At 43.3% G+C, this 26,653-nt stretch overlaps 1 pseudogene; it reads left to right on the top strand.

Moving 5' to 3' along the window:
• LOC133044897 (melanocortin receptor 3-like) lies at positions 1 to 25,891 on the top strand (annotated as a pseudogene).
• Positions 25,892 to 26,653: the final 762 nt, after the last annotated feature.

Here is a 26,653-nt window from a genome sequence, read left to right as displayed (position 1 = left end):
GTGCCCCAGGGAGCCTCGCGCTGGGGCGGTTGCGGGCCTCGGTCCGGCTTCAGGCCCACCGCTGTCCAGGCCTCGGTCCAAGCTCAGGCTGAGCGGCAGGACAGCTCTCACGCAGCCCAACTCGGGATGGACGCACGCCCGATCTTCCGTTGGATTCAGTCATTCTCCTTTTGGTTGACAGCGTGTGAACCTTGAGGTCTAGAAGGCAGGTCCTGAAAAGGTGGGCATTGATGTTGGGACCCAGCGTTGCGTTCTGTTCGGTTTTGCAGTGTGGATTTTTTGTGTTATAACAAAGGGAAAACAACTTTTATTGGGTAGCTCTTGTGTGCTGGACCTAGACTGTGACTTTCTTCATGTAATTCTCATGGTTAGCCCTAAAGTGGTTGTTAAGATTCTTGGTGCTGAGTAGGAAATGGAAGTTAAATAACTATTATTGTATATGAATACACATAGCCGTATTCTCACCTGCATGATAATGGAAATTTTCATATCCACATAGAATCAAAGGTGGGAATTACTACTACAGAAACAATTCATATTATTTGGCTTTTTTTGGGGGCTCCGCTGCAAGGCATACGGCAGCTTAGTTTCTCACCTCTGCCCCTTGCAGTGGAACTGCAGAGTCCTAACCCCTGGGCCACCGTGACTTTTCTTTTTTTTAAAGCAATGTTACTTGGATTCATTCTATCTAACCCTAGAAAATTTGTTCCTTTTTGGCAAATACAGACACAGTAGATGTGTGATCTGAGAGATGAGCCTGGAAATGGCTCACAGGGTCTCTGAATCTTATCTTTAGGTCCAGTGACATTTCTTTCCCAACTCTACAGTCATGGATAATTTAAGTGTTTTTATTAAATACATAATTCTATAGTGGACCACCCACCTGCCTTACAGAGGATCCGTGAGAGCCTGGCGTGCTCGCCCTGTGTCCGCGCCTCAGTGTTTGAGCTCCTGGGGAGCATGTTGGTTTCCCAGCAAACCTGCTCCTCCTGCCAGTTCCTGTCCTATTTTAGGGACCACCATCTCTCCAGCTTCTCATGCAGAGCTTTGAAGTCACCCCTTATAACCCACAGCCAGTCTACTACCAAAATCTCTCTGTTCCATCCAAAATGTTACACAAAATGGTATCCTTCTCTCCATCTTTGTCTTCACCCCTTAAGACCGGGGCAATAGGCAGCAGCCTCTTACCCATTTTTCTCTCTTTAGTTCTGGCCCAGCTATTCTATTCTCACTGTCAATGGAGTAATCTTTTCACCACATCATTTGGGTACAGCCACTCCTGGTTAAAACCTTTAACTGCTTCCCAACCAGAAAGATCAGAGTCTAAAACCTCAACATGACCTTCTAGACGGGGACTACATGGAACTTACTTCTCCAGGTTCCTCAGGCCACTCCTCTCTGTGCTTAAGGTGACCCCCCCTTCTGCCTGGTCCCACAGCCTATCTGTCCTCCTTCTTCTGTTCCTACCTTCTCCTCTGCTCCCACCTTCCTCATGGTCCTACCTGTCTCCCCTTCTTCTCAGCCCCACCTCCTCCCTGTCCCATCTTCTTCTGTTCCTACCTTCAACAGTCCTGCCTGTCCCAGAGCCTTTGCACTTGCTGGCCCCTCTGCTTGGGACATCCCAGTACCATTCTTCACCTTGCCACCTCCAAGGCATCCTTTGCATTGCAGCCTCCAGGGGGCCTCACAGAGCCGTCTTTCCCCAGGTCACCAGGGCGACCCCTGCTCGCGCACAGCACTGTGGACTTTCCCTTTGCAGTATTATCATTTTATGACATTTCTGTGATTGTGTATCTATACTTGGCTTCCACACTTGCCTGAAGGCCATCAGGGAAAGGACTGTGTTTATTGCTTGCTGCCCAGCACCTTACACACAGGATAAACTCAGAACGCATGTGTTGAATGAAGGAGTATTTATGACTGCAGATGACTCGTATCTCTCAGCATGCAGTAGGCCAGCCCCACACAGGGATGCTTTCAGGGTGCTGCATTCATAGCAGCCAGGGTGATCCTTAGAACACAAACGTGCCACCACCTCCCCCACATGCTTAAAAAATCTCACCTGGTGTCACCCTTTGCTTGCTCACTAAGTTTCAGCCACACTGGCCTTTGGTAATGATCAGGTCCCTGAGCATCCCACCCTCTTTCATGACTCAGGGCCTTTGCACATGCTGTTTCCTCCAACTAGAATGCTCTCTGCCCACAATCACTTCTTCGCTAAAACCTGCTTCTTCTGGATCCAGCTGAAATGCCTCTTCCTGGGAGAGAATTTCCCTCATTCCTCAATCTACTAATATTTTTAAGACATGATTCTCTCTCCAAATGTGGTGTTTTCCTTCATGGCAGGTAGTCTGACCTGGCTTGCCTGCATTTAACATCTGCCTTCTGCGTGACACTGTGAGGGCCAACGGGGGCAAACCTCTTGATTCTGCTTACAGTCGAAATACCAGAGCCATTTATCAGCTCATAACTGTTGAGTGCATATCTGTTGCACGAACAAATGAATGGCTTGGGAACCTGAGTTCAGGACTTTCCATTTCCCTTACATTTACTGCAGACCTCTTGCACATCAGTTCCTCGTTCATTCTCAAACACAGTCACTGCGAGGTGTTCCACCCGATCCGTGTCCACAAACCTTAACACCACGCTGCTGATTTCTATGCCCCACTAACTGATGCAAACACTACCTAGCAAGGCCAAGGATGAAATCTCATGTGCAGACAGACTTCTCTCCAGGCTGAGCTCTGACTACCTCCTCTTTCCTCCAGCAGTCAGTACTCTTGTGTCTTATTCTTCACCCAGTCACAGGATCCTCTGAAGTTTGTCGTTCAGCCCAAATTCTCCGCTGTGCCAACTACCATGGTAGGCTGTAAATAGTCTTCAACTCCAGAACCCTCTAACCTACCAAGCTGCCTTCTGCTGCCTTCTGCAGCACGAGTTCTCCGCAAACTGCAAACTTTTGGAAGTCAGTGCTGCTCCTGCTAAATTTGCAAACTGTCTGTTCTCCCTTTAACCCACTAAGGGCTCACCTGATGAAAACAAGCAGTGGAAACAATACATACTTCACTCGATAGGTCTGTTGCTTGCCCTTTTGCTGAAAGTTTTCACCTTCGTCTCAGGTTCAAAGGGTTTGTTAACAAAACAAGCCACTTGTTATATACAAATAAATAATATATCTATTAGAGAATTATCTAGCTTACTTTCAACATACTAACATTAAAAGAAAAGAGAAATAGAGCAGAGAATACATCACCAAATTGGGTTTTTGACCAACATCCAGCCTTAATCATTGCTGGGAAGTCCATTTGTGTCACAGCACATTTGGAGTCCCAATTCGGAAAGGGTCCCAGGCAGCAAGTCCACTATGTGGGTGAGACTTCTTGCTATTTGAGGTTCCTGTTTATAATCCCAGGGTGAAGGCAAACTGATACCATCGTCAATCTGTGACCAGACTGCAAGCCTGGCTTCCCTTTAATGCTGTTTGTTTTTGTCCTGTAAAACTTGGAATGTGACTAAGCCTGGGGCTTGGTTGGCCAGGCCCCCCTCCAGGGGCTCAACCATCTCAAGATTCCTCCCCTATCTTATCTGTGGTGCTGCAAGTCTTGCGCTCACAGCAGGCAGTCACTCCCAGTCAGGGCAGTGTCCTGGCAGGTTAGAAGCAAGGTCAGAGGCTGTTCTGCTTTGTCTGTGAAGCCTAAACAAGACTATTTTTGTACAGTTCCCTAACAGGCCACCCCAGGATTGTTTAGGCTGAAGAACATTGGAACGAGGCAAAATAACACAACCAGTCTTATTAACTCTATAAGTAACAGTATAGAACATATTGTAGGTTTTAGTGAAAACAGTCCGTTCACAGTAATTGATGGAGTGTTCCAATAAACAGAGTTCTCAAAGTTGAGAAGTTGGTCCATACAGCGGTCCTTCTGTAGTCTTGCCACAGTCTGTCAGTACAAGGGTGCAGTTATCAAAATCTAGATAATTTAACCACCTTTGCAAGACTGTATGATTTTATGCTTCTGTGGTCCAACAGCAGGGCAGGTGAACGCTTGGCTGTTGGCCAGCTGATATTTTTGAGTTACCATTTGGAGATCCATTTGCTTCATTCTCAAAGAAACAAACTTAACAAGAGGACTAAAGATGCATAAAAGTAGAGAAGAGCTGTCGGGGTGCCTAGGAGAAAGTCTAGACAGGAGAATTGGAACCAGACATTGGCACATGATGTTAGTGTTTCTGTAGGTATGAGAAGATGCAAGAGTTTGGGCTCATAAAAAAGAACACATCTTTACCTGAACACATCTGACTATCTAAAGGCCTGTTTTGTCCATTTTTCCCAGAGCACAGATTGAGTGCCTCATTTCTGAGAGCCACCCTGAGTTCTTTTCAAGGGGTGTTGAAGTTCGGCAGTTGTAGTGGCCATGATTTAATCTTTGCACAGGCAGTCTTCAAGTGCCAGTTTTCAGTTGCCAGGGCCCCTTCATAGCCACAGATTTGACTATGCTTTGGGGGTATTTCATGGCCATTGTGTCCCATGGGGCTGGAAAGGCTCATTTCCAGGTCTAGCAGAGATTCCATTGATAGGTCACTCAACATGCTGTTATTGGACTAGGCCCTGTGAATAGCAAAAGTCTCTGGACCATACCTGTCTTGGTCCAGGAAAATATTCCTTCTTGTTGCTTCTTCCCATATCAAGAGTTATATTATTACAATCATTGATCTCATATGGCAGTATGTATTATCATCAGTTTATCAGTGGCTCAGTCACATACTTGGTAATGGAAGAGACAACAATTTTCTGATATAGGCAACGTAGAAATTAATATAGCTAGCAGTTATTAATTAGGTCACAAGCTAGAATTTAAGTCAAGAACTTTCATTGGGTATAGCCCAGTATACCCCAGTCCATCTGACTTAGTTAAATGATTATAGCCAGGTGTGAATTTCCTGGATGTACATCACAGAATGTTTGATCTTTCAGAGATTGACTACAGATAAAAACTTTAGAAACAAAGTTATAGTGTCCTTGTAGCAACTTGATGAAAATCTTAACAATACAACATAACAACAAGGAAGTGAATAACAAAACTAGAATGCAAAGTTCAGTGAAACATAAACATTTTTCTCTGTGAGGGCATTTACCCTGCAGCCAGGGAAGGCTTTATCCCATCAAAGAAAAATGTCCTTCATTAGGAAGCCAGCAAAAGTCAAGCAGCCATATTGGATTTCCCATAGCCCTGACTGTTTGATTTACAGCTACTGCTTACCCAGTTTATACCCCCCAATTTAGGAGTAGACTATTGCCATGTTTCAAGGACATCAGGATAGCAATAGTTTGACAGTGAGGGGTTAATTTTGTAGAAGCAGGATGACCTTTCTCTACAGGTACCATAATCTTCATAGATCATTGTGAAATAATACTTATTTACTTTGCCACTTAACAAATGATTTTAAAAACAAATCTCACTTAAAGGCAAAGAAATTCACAATCTGTCATCAAGAACTGCATTCTAAGAAACCTTTGTTCTCTTAACAGAGACAGAAAACCAAATTCCAGTCTGGCACCAGTTTACTGTTAATAACAAAATTTGTTTATCTGGTTAATCTTTGAAAAGTTTTTTCCATAAATCTTGAAGAACTAGCAGTGTTCTTCCAAAGACATCAGAGTGAAACCATAGAAGGCATGTTTAAAATCTTTTGCATTGCAATTGACAAAGCAACCTGGTCATTGCTGTGACATGTAACACTTTATTATTAATTTTTTTGACATGTAACACTTTAATATGATAACTAGAATTATCATATACAATATGAGGTTCCAAAGGGAACCTCAGAATCCTTTCCCAGAGATCATGTGGATATGAAAGGTTAAGTAGAGGTCATCTAGGGACGCTGATGGAGAGAGACAGAGGGGGACAGGAGATAGAGAGGCAGCAGAAAGACACATGCGGCCTGAGTCCCTCAAACCCGGACTCTGACGGAGGGTCGTGAAGGACTGAGCAGGAGGAGACCGAGTCCTTTCCCTGCCTTTGGCAGAAGCTACTGTGCCATTCAGAGGCCATGTTTTTTTGTTGTTCCCCGTTTCTGTTGGGGCCAAGCCTTTTGCAGAATTTAAATTTTCCAGTTTCTGAGAATGTAGCCAAGGGGTGAGTCTGAGAGAGGCTCCCGGGATGTACCAGAACCCACTCTTAACCTACCTGCCATAGAATGGGGGTACGGAGAGTCACCGGCTGACAGAAAGGCGACCCTTTTTTCCCAGTGATCTCTCCTTGCAAATAAAGGCACAAAAATGGCCAACAGATTCAACAGTCCAGTCCGACAGTGAGAGGTGATCCCTGAGAAGCATGCAGCTGAGGCACCATGTGACCCCAGCAGAGAAAGACACAAGATTCCTGGGAGCAACCTGGTGACTCGCTGTTTGGCAATTCCCTGAAATGTGGAAGGCTCTCTTGGGATGGCTCAGAGGCAACACCTCAGTTCAGTTTAGTTCAGTCACTCAGTCGTGTCTGACTCCTTGCAACCCCATGGACAGCAGCACGCCAGGCTTCCCTGTCCATCCCCAACTCCCAGAGTTTGCTCAAACTCATGTCCATTGAGTTGTTAATGCCATCCAACCATCTCATCCTCTGTCGTCCCCTTTTCCTCCCGCCTTCAATCTTTCCCAGCATCAGGGTCTTTTCAGATGAGTCAGTACTTCTCATCGGGTAGCCAAAGTATTGGAGTTTCAGCTTCAGCGTCAGTCCTTCCAATGAATATTCAGGACTGATTTCCTTTAGGATGGACTGGTTGGATCTCTCCTTGCAGTCTAAGGGACTCTCAAAAGTCTTCTCCAACATCACAGTACAAAAGCATCAATTCTTCAATGCTCAGCTTTCTTCACGGTCCAACTCTCACATCCATACATGACTACTGGAAAAACCATAGCTTTGACTGGATGGACCTTTGTTGGCAAAGTAAAGCCTCTGCTTTTTATTTTTTATTTATTTATTTATTTATTTTTCCATTTATTTTTTATTAGTTGGAGGCTAATTACTTTACATTATTGTAGTGGTTTTTGCCATACATTGACATGAATCAGCCATGGATTTACATGTATTCCCCATCCCGATCCCCCCTCCCACCTCCCTCTCCACCCGATTCCTCTGGGTCTTCCCAGTGCACCAGGCCCGAGCACTTGTCTCATGGATCCAGCCTGGGCTGGTGATCTGTTTCACTCTAGATAGTATACATGTTTTGATGCTGTTCTCTCTAAACATCCCACCCTCGCCTTCTCCCACAGAGTCCAAAATTCTGTTCTGTACATCTGTGTCTCTTTTTCTGTTTTGCATATAGGGTTATTGTTACCATCTTTCTAAACTCCATATATATGCGTTAGTATACTGTATTGGTCCTTATCTTTCTGACTTACTTCACTCCGTATAATGGGCTCCAGTTTCATCCATCTCATTAGAACTGATTCAAATGAATTCTTTTTAATGGCTGAGTAATATTCCATTGTGTATACGTACCATAGCTTTCTTATCCATTCATCTGCTGATGGGCATCTAGGTTGCTTCCATGTCATTCATCTGCTGATGGGCATCTAGGTTGCTTCCATGTCCTGGCTATTATAAATAGTGCTGCGATGAACATTGGGGTGCACGTGTCTCTTTCAGATCTGGTTTCCTCAGTGTGTATGCCCAGAAGTGGGATTCCTGGGTCATATGGCAGTTCTAATTCCAGTTTTTTAAGAAATCTCCACACTGTTCTCCATAGCGGCTGTACTAGTTTGCATTCCCACCAACAGTGTAAGAGGGTTCCCTTTTCTCCACACCCTCCCCAGCATTTATTGCTTGTAGACTTTTGGATAGCAGTCATCCTGACTGGTGTGTAATGGTACCTCACTGTGGTTTTGATTTGCATTTCTCTGATGATGAGTGATGTTGAGCATCTTTTCATGTGTTTGTTAGCCATCTGTATGTCTTCTTTGGAGAAATGTCTGTTTAGTTCTTTGGCCCATTTTTTGATTGGGTCATTTATTTTTCTGGAATTGAGCTGCAGGAGTTGCTTGTATATTTTTGAGATTAATCCTTTGTCTGTTGCTTCATTTGCTATTACTTTCTCCCAATCTGAGGGCTGTCTTTTCACCTTACTTATAGTTTCCTTTGTTGTGCAAAAGCTTTTAAGTTTCATTAGGTCCCATTTGTTTATTTGTGCTGTTTTTAAATATGATGTCTAGGTTGGTCATAACTTTTCTTCCAAGGAGCAAGCGTCTTTTAATTTCATGGCTGCAGTCAACATCTACAGTGATTTTGGAGCCCCCCAAAATAGTCTGTCACTGTTTCCATGGTTTCCCCATCTATTTGCCATGAAGTGATGGGACCAAATGCCATGATCTTAGTTTTCTGAATGTTGAGCTTTAAGCCAACTTTTTCACTCTCCTCTTTCACTTTCATCAAGAGGTTCTTTAGTTCTTCTTCACTTTCTGCCATAAGGGTGGTGTCATTTGCATATCTGAGGTTATTGATATTTCTCCTGGCAATCTTGGTTCCAGCTTGTGCTTCATCCAATCCAGAATTTCAGATAATGTACTCTTCATATATGTTAAATAAGCACAGTGACAATATACAGCCTTGATGTACTCCTTTCCCAATTTGGAACCAGTCTGTTGTTCCATGTCCAGTTCTAACTATTGCTTCTTGACCTGCATACAGATTTCTCAGGAGGCAGGTCAGGTGATCTGGTATTCACATCTCTTTAAGAATTTTCCAGTTTGTTGTGATCCACACAGTCAAAGGCTTTGGACTTTGACTGTCAATAAAGCAGAAGTAGATGTTTTTCTTGAACTTGCTTGCTTTTTTGATGACCCAACAGATGTTGGCAATTTGGTCTCTGCTTTCTCTGTCTTTTCTAAATCCAGCTTGAACATCTGGAAGTTCACTGTTCACGTACTGTTGAAGCCTGGCTTGGAGAATTTTGAGCATCACTTTGCTAGCATGTGAAGTGAGTGCAATTGTGTGGTAGTTTGAACATTCTGTGGCATTGCCTTTCTTTGGGATTGGAATGAAAACTGACCTTTTCCAGTCCTGTGGCCACTGCTGAGTTTTCCAAATTTGCTGGCATAGTGAGTGCACCACTTTCACCGCATCATGTTTTAGGATTTGAAATAGCTCAGCTGGAATTCCATCACCTCCACTAGCTTTGTTCATAGTGGTGCTTCCTAAGGCCCACTTGACTTCACATTCCAGGATGTCTGACTCTGGGTGAGTGATTATACCATTGTTATTATCTGGGTTGTGAAGATCTTTTATAGTTCTTCTGTGTATTCTTGCCCCCTCTTCTTAATATCTTCTGCTTCTGTTAGGTCCATAGCATTTCTGTCCTTTATTGTGCTCATCTTTGCATGAAATGTTCCCCTGGTATCTCTAATTTTCTTGAAGAGATCTCTAGTCTTTCCCATTCTATTGTTTTCCTTTACGTCTTTGCATTGGTTACTGTGGAAGGCTTTTTTTTTTTTTTAAATCTCTCTTTGCTATTCTTTGAAACTCTGCATTCAAATGGGTATATCTTTCCTTTTCTCCTTTGCCTTCACTTCTCTTCTTTTCACAGCTATTTGTAAGGGCTCCTCAGACAACCATTTTGCCTTTTTGCATTTCTTTTTCTTGGGAATGGTCTTGATCACTGCCTCCTGTACAGTGTCATGAACCTCCATCCATAGTTCTTCTGGCACTCTGTCTAGCAAATCTAATCCCTTGACTCTATTTCTCACTTCCACTGTATAATTGTAAGGGATTTGATTTGGGTCATACCTGAATGGTCTAGTGGTTTTCCCTACTTTCTTCAATTTAAGTTTGAATTTGGCAAGAAAGAGTTCATGATCTGAGCCACAGTCAGTTCCAGGTCTTGTTTTTGCTGACTGTATAGAGCTTCTCCATCTTTGGCTGCAAAGAATGTAATCAGTCTGATTTCGGTGTTGACCATCTGGTGATGTCCGTGTGTAGAGTCTTCTCTCGTGTTGTTGGAAGAGAGTGTTTGCTGTGACCAGTGCGTTTTTTTTTTTGGCAAAAGTCTATTAGCCTTTGCTCTGCTTCATTTTGCACTCCAAGGCCAAATTTGCCTGTTACTCCAGGTATCTCATGACTTCCTGGTTTTGCATTCTAGTCCCCTATAATGAAAATAACATCTTTTTGGGGTGTTAGTTCTAAAAGGTCTTGTAGGTGTTCACAGAACCGTTCAACTTCAGCTTCTTCGGCGTTACTGGTCAGGGCATAGACTTGGATTACTGTGATATTGAATGGTTCACCTTGGAAACGAACAGAGATCATTCTGTCATTTTTGAGATTTCATGCAGGTACTGCATTTTGGACTTTTGTTGACTGTGATGGCTACACCATTTCTTCTAAGGGATTCTTTCTCACAGTAGTAGATATAATGGTCATCTGAGTTAATTCACCCATTCCAGTCCATTTGGGGGCTTCCCTCATAGTTCAGTTGGTAAAGAATCTGCCGGAAGTGCAGGAGACCTGGGTTCAATGCCTGGGCCAGGAAGATCTCCTGGAGAAGGAAATGGCAACCCACACCAGCATTCTTGCTCAGAAAATCCTATGGCCAGAGAAGCCTGGCGAGCTACAGTCCATGGTGTCACAAGAGTCAGACATGGCTTAGGGGCTAAACCACAAACCAGTCCATTTTAGTTCACTGATTCCTAAAATGTCGAAGTTCACTCTTGCTATCTCCTTTTTGACCATTTCCAATCTGCCTTGATTCACAGACCTGACATCCCAGGTTCCTATGCAGTATTGCTGTTTACAGCCTCGGACCTGACTTCCATCACCAGTCACATCCACAGCTAGGTGTTTATTTGCTTTGGCTCCATCTGTTCATTCTTTCTGGAGTTATGTCTCCACTAATCTCCAGTAGCATATTGGGCACCTACCAACCTGGGTAGTTCATCTTTCAGTGTCCTATCTTTTTGCCTTTTCATACTGTTCATGGGGTTCTCAGGGCAAGAATACTGAAGTGGTTTGCCATTCCCTTCTCCAGTGGACCACGTTTTGTCAGAACGTTCCACCATGACCCGTCTGTCTTGGGTGGCCCTTCAAAGCATGGCTCATAATTTCATTGAGTTAGACGAAAAAGTACATCAAGGCTATATATTGTCACCCTGCTTATTTAACTTATATGCAGAGTACATCATGAGAAGCTGGGCTAGAAGAAGCAGAAGCTGAAATCAAGATTGCCGGGAAAAATATCAATAACTTCAGATATGCAGATGACACCATCCTTATGGCAAAAAGTGAAGAAGAACTAAAGAGCCTCTTGATGAAAGTGAAAGAGGAGAGTGAAAAAGTTGGCTTAAAGCTCAACATTCAGAAAACTAAGATCATGGCATCTGGTCCCATCACTTCATGGCAAATATATCGGGAAACAGTGGGAACAGTGGCTAACTTTATTTTGGGGGGCTCCAAAATCATTGCAGATGGTGATTGTAGCCATGAAATTAAAAAATGCTTACTCCTTGGAAGGAAAGTTATGACCCACCTAGACAGCATATTAAAAAGCAGAGACATTACTTTGCCAATATCAGTCCGTCTAGTCAAGGCTGTGGTTTTCCAGTAATCATGTATGGATGTTAGAGTTGGACCATAAAGAAAGCTGAGCACTGAAGAATTGATGCTTTTGTACTGTGATGTTGGAGAAGACTCTTCAGTCTCTTGGACTGCAAGGCGATCCAACCAGTCCATCCTAAAGGAGATCAGTCCTGGGTGCTCAATGGAAGGCCTGATGCTGAAGCTGAAACTCCAGTACTTTGGCCACCTGATGTGAAGTGCTGATTAATTTGAAAAGACCCTGATGCTGGGAAAGATTGAGGGCTGGAGGAGAAGGGGATGACAGAGGATGAGTTGGCTGGTGGCATCACTGACTCAATGGACATGAGTTTGGGTAAACTCCAGGAGTTGGTGATGGACAGGGAGGCCTGGCGTGCTGCAGTTCATGTGGTCACAAAGAGTCGGACACAACTGAGGGACTGAACTGAAGGCAAGGCTGTGGTCCATGTGATCTGATTGGTTAGTTTTCTGTGATTGTGGTTTTCACTGTCTGCCCTCTGATTGAGAAGGATAAGAGGCTTATGGAAGCTTCCTGATGGGAGAGACTGACTGAGGGGGAAACTGGGTCTTGTTCTGATGGGTGCGGCCATGCTCAATAAATCTTGAATCCAATTTTCTGTTGATGGGCTGTGTTCCCTCCCTGTTGTTTGGCCTGAGGCCAAACTATGGTGGAGGTAATGAGGATGACGGTGACCTCCTTCGAAAGGTCTCATGCCCGCACTGCTGTGCCGGGAGCCAACACTCGAGACCCTACCCATGACAAGGCCGTAAAGGAGAAAACCTGACGGGCAAGGCAGATCAGGTTTTCAGGGATTTTGAAAAGCTGCCCCCGGCTCTCACCTTAAAGATGATATCTGTCTTTCTGATGCCTGCCTCAATGGACTACTCCCTAATTTCTCTGACACAGGCAGGAAGGCCTTCCCTGATCTCTTCCCAAATAAGAATCAATTTAGAATTTTAATCAGTAAGTTTCCCAGGTGGTGGTATATTATGAGATTATTCAGGGTGAAAGGAGTGTTTTAATTTAAACTCCTTTGCTGGTAGTTTGTTAGCCAAATGCATTTATGCACTTGGTACTAAAATGCATGATTGCTTATAATATCCTAATCATAAAATAGCATAAAGAACCTGATTATATAAAAGCCCTAATAGATATAGAGCCTTTTGAAGGGGTAAAGGAGTCCTATTAGAAAACATAAGAAAAATTATTCTATAGGTGGTTATTGGGTCGTGATTTGCTTGCTGTGTTTTTGCTTGCTGTATTTTTGCCTTTAATGTGCTAAGGTTGTGTTATAGAAACCATTGTTAATATAGTTTAAGATCTAGAGAAATAAGGACTTAGCCCTAGTGTGGTAACAATGAGACGGTTGTTAATTGTCAGCCAGGAGTGCTAGGCAGAAGCTGCCTCACCAAAGTCGCAGAGTCAGTATGGCATAAACTTCTTAGATAAATGCAACTGACAACTTCTGCAGAAGGATTAATTTTTGTATTAACAAGGTTATACTTCTACTCTGTACTGTTGCCCTATGAGACTGCTACCTTTCAGTTAAGGTCACCATAGAAACAGAAAATAGGTTTACATTCACCTGATTTGCATAAAATGTTAATAGGCCCCCAGGCCAGAAGAAAATGTACAAGACCCTCATAAACAAAGAAGTATGCAGAAAACACCCTGGTTTCGTGAAGGACAAGCTGACGTAATGTTAAACTATCTTCCCCTTAGAAATGTACTAACTTAGGGTATAAAAGCTATGGTAAAAAATAAAGCATTGCCAGACTCTGCCAGACTCTCTACACCCCCGTCTGGTCATTCTCTCTCTCTCTCTCTCCCTCGCAGACTGGGCCCTATCAAGGCCGGTCTCACGTGTCTTCTCTCTCTCTCTCTCGCCGATGCCCTTCATCCTGAGGGTACCCCCTGGGTCCTGCTGAGGCTGCACTCAGTGCCCCTGCCCCTGCAGCAGGCCACCTCTGACCCTCCCCTCTGCCGGAGACTCCTGGAAAATAAACTACAAAATGTAAAAATATAAGCACACACGGTCATAGTGGCTAATTCCATGAGTCATTAGAGTTCTGATATCACCTATCCTGTCTCTGAAGAACTTCACTGCACTCAGAACAGAATGACAATGGAAGTAACGTTCAGAGGTGTTGTGAAAATAGTTTTGACCTCTTGGACCCCCTGTCCCCGTGGGTCTCTGGACTTCAGGGATTCTCAAGGCACACTTCAGAACAACCATTTTAAACCATTGACATGGTTGGATGTGAAATGATAAAAGGGCCCTTGTGTTGACACGGAGTTTAAAGTTTCACTTTTACATTTCTTGCTTGTTTCTTTGACTTCTCTTAAGAAATTTAGACCTCACAATTCCTATTTTTTAGAGCGAATATTTTTGTGTTGTATTCATTCTTGCCTCACGGCACTCTGCTCTTTGGATCCAGTGTGGTCCTAGACTTATCCTATTTTCACGTGGAAACAATTAGTCACCCACAAGGCGATCATTTCTTATATAAGTTTATGATGTCTATCCAAGGCTTAAAAAATCAGTTCTGAAGATATTGGTAACTTGAGGAAAGACCGTCTCATTGTAATTAAAGTAGTTGTTGCTGTTGGTGATGTTCAGTCGCTACGTCCGGTCCAACTCTCTGTGACCCCATGGACCGCAGCATGCTAGGTCTCCCTGTGCCTCACCATCTCCCGGAGTTTGCCCGAGTTTATGTCCATTGAATTAGCAGTGCTATCCAACCATCTCATCCTCTGCTGTCCCCTTCTCCTCCTGCCTTCCATCTTTCCCAGCATCAGGGTCTTTTCCAGTGAGTCGGCTCTTCACATCAGGTGCCCAAAGTATTGAAGCTTTAGTTTCAGCATCAGTCCTTCCAATGAGCGTTCAGGGTTGATTTCCCTTAGGATTGACTGGTTTGATCTGTTTGCTGTCCAAGGGTCTCTGAGGTGTCTTTTCCAGCACCACACTTTTGAAAGCACCAGTTCTGCGCTCAGCCTTCTTTATGATCCAACTCTCACATCTGTGTCACTACTGAAAAAACCATGGCTTTGGCTGTACAGACCTTTGTTGACAAAGTGATGTCTTTTCTTTTTAATGTTGTCTAGGTTTTTAATGTCAATTAAACTAGTGTTTTTAAAACCATGGTCTCTAGAACACAGAGTATTGTAAGGCATAATTAAGTGTAAAATCAGTTAGATATAGATTTTCTTAATAATATATCTGTGTTGAAAAACTTATTGGTAAAGTTCTTATGGAATACAGAATATGTAATAGAAATTGAGTGAATCAAAATCAGTCATACTAGAAAATTAAAAAGTAGAAGAAATGAGACACACTAGTTAACATCTCTCCATGAACGAGAGTGACTCATCTGCATATCTGGGGTTATTGATATTTCTCTCCACAGTCTTGATTCCAGCTTGTGCTTCATCCAGCCTGGCATTTCCCATGATACACTCTGCATGTAAGTTAAATAAGCAGGGTGACAATATACAGCCTTGACGTACTGCTTTCCCAATTTGGAACCAGTCTGTTGTTACATGTCCAGTTCTGACCCTTGCTTCTTGACCTGCATACAGGTTTCTTATGAGGCAGGTAAGGTGGCCTGGTAGTCCCATCTCTTTAAGAGTTTTCCATAGTTTGTTGTGATCCACACAGTCAAAGGCTTTGGCATAGTCAATGAAGCAGATGTTTTTCTGGAACTCTGTTGCTTTTTTGATGATCCAAAGATGGCAGTTTGATCTCTGGTTCCTCTGCCTTTTCTAAATCCAGCTTGAACATCTGGAAGTTCATGGTTTACATACTGCTGTAGCCTGGCTTGGAGAATTTTTGAGGATTACTTTGATAGCATGTGAGATAAAGGCAATTGTGTGGTAGTTTGAACATTCTTTGGCATTGCTCTTTTTGGGGATCGGAATGAAAATTGACCTTTTCCAGTCCTGTAGCCAGTGCTGGCGGTTCCAAATTTGTCAACATATTGAGTGTAGCACTTTAACAGCACCATCTTTTAGGACTTGAATGAACTCAGCTGGAATTCCATCACCTCCACTTGCTTTGTTCATAGTGTTGAACTTGACTTCACACCCCAGAATGTCTGGCTCTTGGTAAATGATCATACTGTTGTACTTATCCGGGTCATTAAGATCTTTTTTTGTATAGTTCTTCTGTGTATTCTAACCACCTCTTCTTAATATCTTCTGCCTCTGTTAGTTTCATACCATTTCTGTCCTTTATTGTGCTCATCTTTGCATGAAATGTTCCCTTGGTATCTCTAATTTTCTTGATGATATCTCTAGTCTTTCCTCTATTTCTGTTGGTTTCCTCTATTTCTGATCACTGATCACTGAGGAAGGCTTTCTTATCTCTCCTTGCTATTCTTTGGAACTCTGCATTCAGATGAGTATATCTTTCCTTTTCTCCTTTGCCTTTTGCTTCTCTTTTCTCAGCTATTTGTAAGGGCTCCTCAGACAACCATTTTTGCCTTTTTGCATTTCTTTTTCTTGGGGATGGTTTTGATCACTGCCTCCTATACAGTGTTACAAACCTCCGTCCATAATTCTTCAAGCACTGTGTCTATCAGATCTAATCCCTTGACTCTATTTTTCACTTCCACTGTATAATCATGAAGGATTTGACTTAGGTCATACCTGAATGGCCTAGTGGTTTTCCCTACTTTCTTTATTTAAGTCTAAATTTGGCAATAAAGAGTTCATGATCTGAACCACAGTCAGTTCCAGGTCTTGTTTCTGTTGACTGTATAGAGCTTCTCCATCTTTGGCTGCAAAGAATATAATCAATCTGATTTTAGTATTGAGCATCTGATGATATCCATGTCTAGAGTTATCTGTTGTGTTGGAAGAGGGTGTTTGGTATGATTGTGCATTCTCTTAGAAAAACTGTTAGCCTTTGTCCTGCCTCATTTTGTATTTCAAGGCCAAACTTGCCTGTTACTCCAGGTATCTTTTGACTACCTACTTTTGCATTCCAGTCCCCTATGATGAAAAGGACATTTTTTTTTTTTGGTGTTAGTTCTAGAATGTCTTGTAGGTCTTCCTGTTCAACTTCAGCTTCTTTGGCATTAGTGATTGGCACATACACTTCGATTGCTGTGATACTGAATGGTTTGCCTTGGAAACAAGCCGAGATCATTTTGTCATTTTTGAGATTGCACCCAAGTACTGCATTTTTGACTCTTTTTGTTGACTATGAGGGCTACTCCATTTCTTCTAAAGGATTCTTGCCCACAGTAGTAGACATAATGGTCATCTGAATTAAACTTACCCATTCCTATCCATTTTAGTTCACTGATTCCTCAAATGTTGATGTTCACTCCTGCCATCTCCTGTTTGATCACTTTCAATTTACCTTGATTCATGGACCATTTAATGTTCCAGGTTCCTATGCATTGTTGTTTTTTACAGCATCAGACTTTCACCACCAGACACATGCACAGCTGGGCATTGTTTCTGCTTGCTTTTCATTCCTTCTGGAGCTATTTCTCCGCTTGGTGGTTCATTGGAGAAGGGAAGGAAAGTTAAATGAGCTCCATTCATTTTAATCCCCCCGTTTTTGTTCTTGCATTCTCTGACCGAACCACTAGATGGCGCCACGTCATAGAGGGAAAAAAATCCCACCTTTCTCTTCTTTGATATCTAAGTTTTTATTAAACTGGGCTAAACTTATACGAACTTAAGCTCTGTAATTCAAGTCTTTCAGTGGATTAACCCTTGGAGTAAATTTTAAGAAGAATCTACATCATACGAAATTAAGTTTATGTCTGTATTATGTGGGTTTTTGTAGAGTGATAAGCAAGGGTTTTATGAGAAACTGAAAGATGAACTAAATTCACCTTCAGTTCTGCATATTCACTAACCAGTGAATTCACTGACTTCTGCTGATATCTGAGGAACCAGTCCAGTGTGTGGACAAAAGTGTCCACCAAGAATGCCTACGAGAACATGATTTATAAACCTGAAAACAATCTAAGTGGCCAACCGCAGAGAGATCATCCATCAGGGCATGTCTGCACTTGAGTGAATGAACAAATAATTCACGAGCCTCCACCCCATGCCAGGCACTGTGCTGAGCATTGAGGACACAGTGCTGAACACAGTGGACCGGTCCTCACTGTCCTAGAATGGAATTGTTAAAGGTGTGTTATTTTCAGAGTTGGGAAAACGTTCATTATATCATGCTGCTGCTGCTTAGTTGCTTCGGTAGTGTCTGACTCTGTGTGACCCCATGGACTGTAGCCTGCCAAGCTCCTCTACCCATGGAATTCTCTAGGCAGGAGTACTGGAGTGGGTTGCCATGCCCTCCTCCAGGGGATCTTCCCAACTCAGGGATCTAACCTGAGACTCCTGCATTGCAGGCAGACTCTTTACCGCTGAGCCACCAGGGAAGCCCTCATTATATCATAATCAGAAGCAAAACAAGATTTTTAAAATGTTTATGCAGCATGCTGCAAACTTATTTAATGTACATCATGATAGAGTATGAAATGTTTCAGTCCCCAAATTCATGTTTGTAAAAAAGTGAACACTTGTTTATTTTTCATCAATTCAGTTCAGTCACTCAGTCGTGTCCAACTCTTTGTGACCCCATGGACTGCAGCACGCCAGGCCTCCTGTCCATCACCAACTCCCAGAGTTTACTCAAACTCATGTCCACTGAGTCAGTGATACCATCAACCATCTCATCCTCTGTCATCCCCTTCTCCTCCCGCCTTCAATCATTGCCAGCATTGGGGTCTTTTCCAATGAGTCAGTTCTTCCCATCACGTGGCCAAAGTATTGGAGCTTCAGCTTCAGCATCAGTCCTTCCAATGAATATTCAGGATTGATTTCCTTTAGGATGGACTGGTTGGATCTCCTTGCAGTCCAAGGGGCTCTCAAGAGTCTTCTCCATCACCACAGTTCAAAAGCTTCAATACGTCGGCACTCAGCTTTCTTTATAGTCCAACTCTCACATCCATTGGAGCTTCCCTGGTGGCTCAGACGGTAAAGCGTCTGCTTGCAGTGTGGGAGACCTGGGTTCAATCCCTGGGTTGGGAAGATCCCCTGGAGAAGGAAATGGCAACCCACTCCAGTATTCTTGCCTGGAGAATCCCACGGATGGAGGAGCCTGGTAGGCTACAGTCCATGGGGTTGCAAAGAGTCGGGCACAACTGAGCAACTTCACTTCACTCACTCATATCCATACATGATTATAGGAAAACCATAGCTTTGACTAGATGGACCTTTGTTGGCAAAATAATGTCTCTGCTTTTTAATATGCTGTCTAGGTTGGTCATAACTTTCCTTCCAGGGAGTAAGTGTCTTTTAATTTCATGGCTGCAGTCACCATCTGCAGTGATTTTGGAGCCCCCCAAAATTAAGTCTGTCACTGTTTCCACTGTTTTCCCATCTATTTGCCATGAAGTGTTGGGACCGGATGCCATGATCTTAGTTTTCCGAATGTTGAGTTTTAAACCAACTTTTTCACTCTCCTCTTTCACTTTCATCAAGAGGCTCCTTAGTTTTTCTCTGCTTTCTGCCGTAAGGGTGGTGTCATCTGCATATCTGAGATTATTGCTATTTCTCCCAGCTGTCTTGATTCCAGCTTGTGCTTCATCTAGCTCAGCATTTCTCATGATGTACTCTGCATATAAATTAAATAAACGGGTGATAGTATACAGCCTTGACATACTCCTTTCTCTATTTGGAACCAGTCCATTGTTCCATGTCCAGTTCTGACTGTTGCTTCCTGATCTGCATATAGATTTCTCAAGAAGCAGGTCAGGTGGTCTGGTATTCCCATCTCTTTAAGAATTTTCCACAGTTTGTTGTGATCCACACAGTCAAAGACTTTGGCATAGTCAGTAAAGCAGAAATAGATGTTTTTCTGGAAGTCTCCTGCTTTTTTGCTGATCCAGTGCTTGTTGGCAATTTGATCTCTGGTTCCTCTGCCTTTTCTAAATCCAACTTGAACATCATGGTTTACTTACTGTTGAAGCCTGGCTTGGAGAATTTTGAGCATTACTTTACTAGCATGTGAGATGAGTGAAATTGTGCAGTAGTTTGAGCATTCTTTGGCATTGCTTTCCTTGGGATTCCAATGAAAACGGATTTTTCCAATCCTGTGGCCACTGCTGAGTTTTCCAGATTTGATGGCATATTGAGTGCAGCACTTTCACAGCATCATCTTTTAGCATTTGAAATAGCTCAACTGGAATTCCATCACCTCCACTAGCTTTGTTTGTAGTGATGCTTCTTAAGGGCCACTTGACTTCACATTCCAGGATGTCTGGCTCTAGGTGAGTGATCATATCATTGTGATTATCTGCATCGTGAAGATCTTTTTTGTATAGTTCTTCTGTGTTTTCTTGCCACCTCTTCTTAGTATCTTCTGCTTCTGTTAGGTCCATACCATTTCTGTCTTTTATTGTATCCATCTTTGCATGAAATATTCCCTTGGTATCTCTAATTTTCTTAAGAAATCTCTCTAGTCTTTCCCATTCTATGGTTTTCTTCTCTTTCTTTGCACTGATTACTGAGGAAGGCTTTCTTATCTCTCCTTGCTATTCTTTGGAACTCTGCATTCAAATGGGTATATCTTTCCTTTTCCCCTTTGCTTTTGGCTTCTCTTCTTTTCACAGCTATTTGTAAGGCCTCCTCAGACAGCCATTTTGCTTTATTGCATTTCTTTTTCTTGGCAATGGTCTTGATCCCTGTCCTCCTGTATAATGTTACGAACCTCTGTCCATAGTTCTTCAGACACTCTGTCTATCAGATCTAGTCCCTTAAATCTATTTCTCACTTCCACTATATAACCGTAAGGGATTTGGTTTAGGTCATACCTGAATGGCCTAGTGGTTTTCCCTACTTTCTTCAACTTAAGTCTGAATTTGGCAATAAGGAATTCATGACCTGAGCCACAGTCAGCTTCCAGTCTTGTTTTGCTGACTGTATAGAGCTTCTCCATCTTTTGCTGCAAAGAATATAATCAATCTGATTTCGGTGTTGGCCATCTGGTGATGTCCATGTGTAGAGTCTTCTCTTGTGTTGTTGGAAGAGGGTGTTTGCTATGACCAGTGCCTTCTCTTGGCAGAAGTCTATTAGCCTTTGCCATGCTTCTTCTTTACTCCAAGGCCAAATTTGCCTGTTACTCCAGGTGTTTCTTGACGTTCTAGTTTTGTATTCCAGTCCCCAATAATGAAAAGGACATCTTTTATGGGGGTTAGTTCTCGAAGGTCTTATTTTTCATAAATCAACTTAATTTTACTTCTAAGCCTAGTCCTGCAAAAATCTTAAGAAATTTGGCCTTGGTTGGGCTCAGCCCTTCCTCCACCTACCATCTGGGGTTTAGTCAAGGTTTTTACCCAGAACCCCATGGTCTTTGCTCATGTGTGCACAGCATTATCCCAAAATGCCCATTCCCAAGGCCTTCTTTTTCTGCCAGGTCAGCTGCTCTGGTCTTTCTGACCAGAAAAGGTTACAAGTCTGGGTGACACTTATGCCAAAATTCTTGAAAGCAACCTTGACACCCTGTAGGGCCCACCACTCCAGGTGTGGTCTGAACCAGCAGCATGAGCATCACTTGGGTACCACAGGATTAGAGTCTGCATTTCAACCAGATCCTTAAGTGATTTGTGTGCATATTCTGTTTCGGGCCTTAGGGCTTCCCCATGGCTCGGATGGTAAAGAATCTGCCTGTAATGCAGGAGATGCGGGTTTGATCCCTGGTTGGGGAAGATTCCCTGGAGAAGGGAATAGCAACCCATTCCAATATTCTTATTCTTGCCTGGAGAATCCCATGGACAGGGGAGCCTGGTGGGCTACAGTCTATTAGGGTCACAAAGAGTCAAAAACAAGTGAGCGACTAATAGAGGACTTACCACACCTGCCTGGTACAGCCCAGGTAGAGCTCAGGCTGGGGTCATTCTGGGAACCCCAGGTTAATCATCACTAATCTGAAGAAGTCCCTCTTTTCTTCCATCAATGAGCACTAATGTGGAAATAAAGACAACAAAGGAAGGGTCTTGTAGGCAACTTAGCCAGCCTCCCTGCCCCGGCACAGGGCCCCTCCCCAGTTACGGAAGATCAGGGCCCTGTACATGCTTTAATATAGGGAAAGCAGGAGAAAAACTCAAGGAGGGAGGGTAAATTCTAGTCACAAACGTATCTTGTTTTTCATAAAATCAAGACTAAAATGAGAATATCATAAGGAAGGTAGCAGTACTATCACTTATTTTCTTTCTTTCTTAAGCTTTTCTGTATTGTTTTTCTACAATGAATATAATTAAATTTACAAAGAGAAAAAATTAAACATCCTTCAAGCAGGCAGGCACATGTATGGGGATGTTTATTTCAAGGAAAACTTGACAAACACCAAAGCAAGTCATGGCACATTGGCCAACTCATCCTTCTTTTCTTCAAGTCACTGTTGAGTAAATTGAGAAGAACAAGAGCTTCTTTTCGGATTCTGGCCCTGCCTGAGCCTAGCAGATTTCCAGCTCATAAATGTTGAGCTTCATCATCCTACATCATTCACTGAATTAACATATCTTTTGAGTATCTACTGTGGAGCATAAAACCTCCCCATTTTCTGCCATCTCACAGGAACTTTCAATGGACAACATTCCTAAGCCTCTGAAAACCACTTCATAAAGTCAGAAGACTTCATGAGTGAAAACACATTCTCGGGCACAGAAATCAAGACGAGAGCTATAGCTTCAGTTTCTGCTCTTGGTATCAAGGTGACATTGAGGCTGTTTAATGATGGCTTTGAACAAATAAAACTGTTCTTGCTCTCAGGTAGAAGTCCAGAGGTGGCCAGGTAAGGTGGCTCTGTGCCAATAAGTCCTTAGGAATCTAATTTCTTTCCAGATTCCTATCCCTGAACGGTAGCACTAGTACTCATGGTCCAAGATGTTGGCTGGAGCTCCAGCCATCACAGTTACCCTCAGAACGCAGGATGGAAGTAAAAAACAAAGGGCATTCATCAGCTCTCCTCAGGAAGTGTCATTGGAAGCTACCAAACAAAGCTTCCATTGCCATCCTACTGGCCAGAATTTAGCCACAGGACATACCTAGCTGCAAGGAGGACTGAAAACAGAATATTTGCTCTGGGTCACCATGTGTAATCTTTTTATTATTATGGCATGATGGAGAGTAGATACTGAGGAAGGCAAACCAGCAGTCTCTGCCATCGTGTGTCTGTTTGAACTCAGATGATTGTCAGGAAAGTATTTGATGAATTAAAACATGCTCATCACTTTAGTCCCTGCATTCTGAGAATTATTTAATATTTAATGGTGACTTCTCACATTCCATTCCCTCCCCAACCCCTGGGTATAAGGAGCTTCGTTCATGGTGTCACTCACTGGCTCCTTCAACAGCCAAGTCCTCTTGAAGTTCCCCAGCTGGAAAGCCTCTCAGGGCTGCAAGGAGCCTTGCCTGCTGCTCTTGAACAAGTTAGCTATCAGTGGAGACTGGGAAACACAAGAAGCAGTGCATAAGAGGGAATAGCAAAGTTAGCAGAAGCAGCAAGAAAAGTCACAGGGAGGCCATGGTTCATTGGAAAGTGTGAATCATTCATCTCATGAGCTTTTTCTCATAGGGAAGAGCTTCAATTTCCTCAAGGTTTAATTACAGCAAATCCTAGACCTGAGGAATATTTGATCCAAGAAGTTGAGTCAGTATATTACCACCAGGGCATCTAGAAAATTAGCAAGTCAAAGAGGAAACACGGCATCTTTGGGGTCCTATTAGGCATCTGTTACCTGCTTTATAGGAATTCCCAGGTGGTACTCTGGAGCCAACTCATTGGAAGAGACCCTGATACTGAGAAAGACTGAGGGCAGGAAGAGAAGGGCAACAGAGGATGAGATGGTTGGATGTCATCACAGACTCAATGGACATGAGTTTCAGCAAGCCCCAGGAGATGGTGAAGGACAGGGAAGCCTGGCATGCTGCAGTCCATGGGGTTGCAAGGATTTGGACACGACTTAGTGACTGAACAACAACGACAGGTAGTTCAGTGGTAAAGAATTTGCCTGCCAATGGAGGAGACGCAGGAGATACAAGTTTGATCGCTGGATTAGCCCATGGACAACGTCTTTGACTCCATGATCTGCATCTCCCTGGTGTTCCCATCTGTAACCTCCTGGCCATTGCAGTCAACAGGTACGTCACCATCTTCTACATACTTTGCTACCACAGCATCATGACCATGTGGAAGGTGCTGGTCTTGATTGTGGCCATCTGGCTGGGCTGCAGGGTCTGCAGTGTGATGTTCATCATCTACTCTGAGAGCAAGATGGTCATCGTGTGCCTGGTCAGCATGTTCCTTGCCACGCTGCTGCTCTTGGGCACCCTCTACGTGCACATGCTCCTCTTCGGCCTGCTTCACATCGAGCACATTGCTGCACTGCTGCCCGCCGATGGGGTGTCCCATTGGCCAGCAGCACTTGTGTGTGAAGGGGGCAGTCACCATCACCAGCCTGCTGGGGGTCTCCATCTTCTTCTGGGCCCCCTTCTTTCTCCACCCTGTCCTCATCGTAACCTGCCCCACCAACCCCACTGTGTCTGCTACACCACCCACTTCAAAACCCACCTGATCTTCATCATGTGCACCTCCATCATCAACCTGCTGATCTATGCTTTCTGGAGCCTGGAGCTGTGCAATACCTTCAAGGAGATTCTCTGTAGCTGCAACAGCATGAACGTGGGATAAGACGTGGGGCCATGAGAAGGGTACTCAGTCTGGTCACCTTCGACCCTCCAGCCAGCCCAGGTGTTTAGCAGGAAGGGAGAAAACTACTTAAAATACATAAAAAATGTGTTAGCCATGATCCTACGTGTCTTTTGTTTTTAAGCTTGCAGGGAGCCTTTTGAAAGGGAAAAATGGATATAACAGGCTCTCTGAAAGGATGCCCACGTGCTGAGTGGTTGTGTTAAGTCGCTTCAGTCTTGTCTGACTCTTTTGTGACCCTGTGGACTATAGCCCACCCGGCTTCTCTGTCCATGGGATTTTCCAGGCAAGAATACTGGAGTGGGTTGCCATTTCCTCCTCCAGGGGTCTTCCTGACCTAGGGATCGAACCCATGTCTCCTGTGTCTCCTGCATTGCAGGCGGATTCTTTACCGGCTTAGCCATGGGTAAGTCACAAACTCTGATTTCTCGAATAGTCACTGGTGGGGGAGGACCTGTAGGGGCTGCTCGGGTGTTGTCTGAATTCATTTTCACGCATCCAGGGTCTGTGATGCTTCCCACTCACTCCTTCATGTTTCAGGTCAGGCAGACTGAAGGATTTGCAGTAACAGTAAGGGTGGCTGAAATCTCCCTCAAGCAAACCTGTTACCGCTACCAACACCTAGCCGCCAGCTGCTCAAATAGCTTTGCCCTCATCTCATAAGAGACTGAGTTTCTCATCTATTATTCTATTTACAGTAAAACAACTTCCTAAAAACAGCAACCTCTTTGTGGGAGAAGTAATACTATGCTGTTTGCCCCTCTTCTTGACTCCACCCCCCCCACCAAAATAGCATGGGAATGGAATCCACTTCTATTTTTGTGTTATTGATATTATTTTTGTTGTTGTTGGGTTTGTAAGCACTCAACACAGGGCAGCTTGCAAGACTCTAATGAAAGAGAAGTAAAGTGCTTTGGAGAATCAGAACATACCTGTGTACAAAGTATTTTGATATCTTGCTATTTTATGGCATACATTTCCCTATTTCAAAAAGGCAATTGTTCCTATGATTCCTTTTCTGTCTTTAAAACAAGAGAGGGAATCGTGGGTGGGAGGACATGTGTTTCAAGAAACCGCTGGATTGTAGTTTCAGGGAGTTAGACTCTGAGCTGCCTGTGGTTTTCTTGGAAGGTGTTTTGTTCATAAGAACTGAGTCTCTATCACAGGTTTTCTATTTGCTGTGATCTATGAAGGAGGATGGTTTCTAATTCACAGTTCCTTTTGTTCAACATGGTGTTACTGTTGGGTGACCCTGTTATCAAGGTCTATACCGTATCAAGTAAAGTGATTCACTCCTGTGAACTCAGGGCAAGCTTTGCTGATGAACCCTGTCCAAAGCTGTGTGCTGCATGCATCCATCAGACCCACTTCCACCCCAGGGGACTTTGGACTGTACTTTCTGGATGTCCCCACATTCCGCTTTCCCATGAATTCTTACATTATGCTGTGTCTTTGGTATACAACTGTGTATTTTTCTTGTGCTGTAATGTTTTGGGGTTTTTGTATTTTATCTGTGCTAATGTGAACAATATGATTTGTTTCTCACTTTGGTTGTGATGTTTGAAAATAATTAAAGGCTTTTGTGGCTGATAAACATGTGTCACATTGAACCATACCACCTGGAAGCATCCTACTGGCTTCTGCTTGTGGCCGTCGTTTGTGACATTGCAATTCCATGACTGTTTTGTCAATGGTGTAAACATCCCCATTGACCACACTGCTGGTCTTTTCTAGGGTAATGCTATTTTGCCAAGCTACAAAACTCTCCCATTTAGTTTTCAAACCTACCAGGCTGAAATTCCTGGGCCACTGTCATTCTGCATTATTGTAATCGAGACACCAAATAATAGGTCTTTGCCACTCAGCAAATTAACATGGAAGATGGGGAATGTAATTCTTTGAAAAGGGTATTGACAGCCATAGGGATTATGATGTCTTTTTTCTATGTAAACAAGATAAAATAACATACTTTTCACTCTTTTATATTACTTTTCACATTAAAGTCTCCAACATAGGTGAGTCACCTCACAGATGAAAAAACCTCATTCCAGAGGGGTTATGTGACTGCCCCAAAATGCCAGCTAAGTCAGGGTCACTGTATATTTTGTGCCCTGGAGCTGATGTCTTTTTGCACCAACATGATGCTGCCAACAGGTTTCCATATCAAAACGGACCCAGCTGCCCTTTCTGTGTACCTTTTAACTGAGAGCAGTGCTTCTGAACAGAAATGCCTGCTGGAATCACCCTGGATCTTGTTCAAGTGCTAAAGCTAATTCAACAGGTTGGGAGTGGAGCCTAAGATTCTGAATTTCTTTTTTTTATCCTTTATTTTTAATT

Source organism: Dama dama, chromosome 23 (genome assembly GCF_033118175.1).
Source record: "Dama dama isolate Ldn47 chromosome 23, ASM3311817v1, whole genome shotgun sequence".
In the NCBI taxonomy this organism is placed as follows: domain Eukaryota; kingdom Metazoa; phylum Chordata; class Mammalia; order Artiodactyla; family Cervidae; genus Dama; species Dama dama.
The sequence above is the reverse complement of the archived record's forward strand: the minus strand, read 5'-3'. Positions and strand labels throughout refer to the sequence as shown.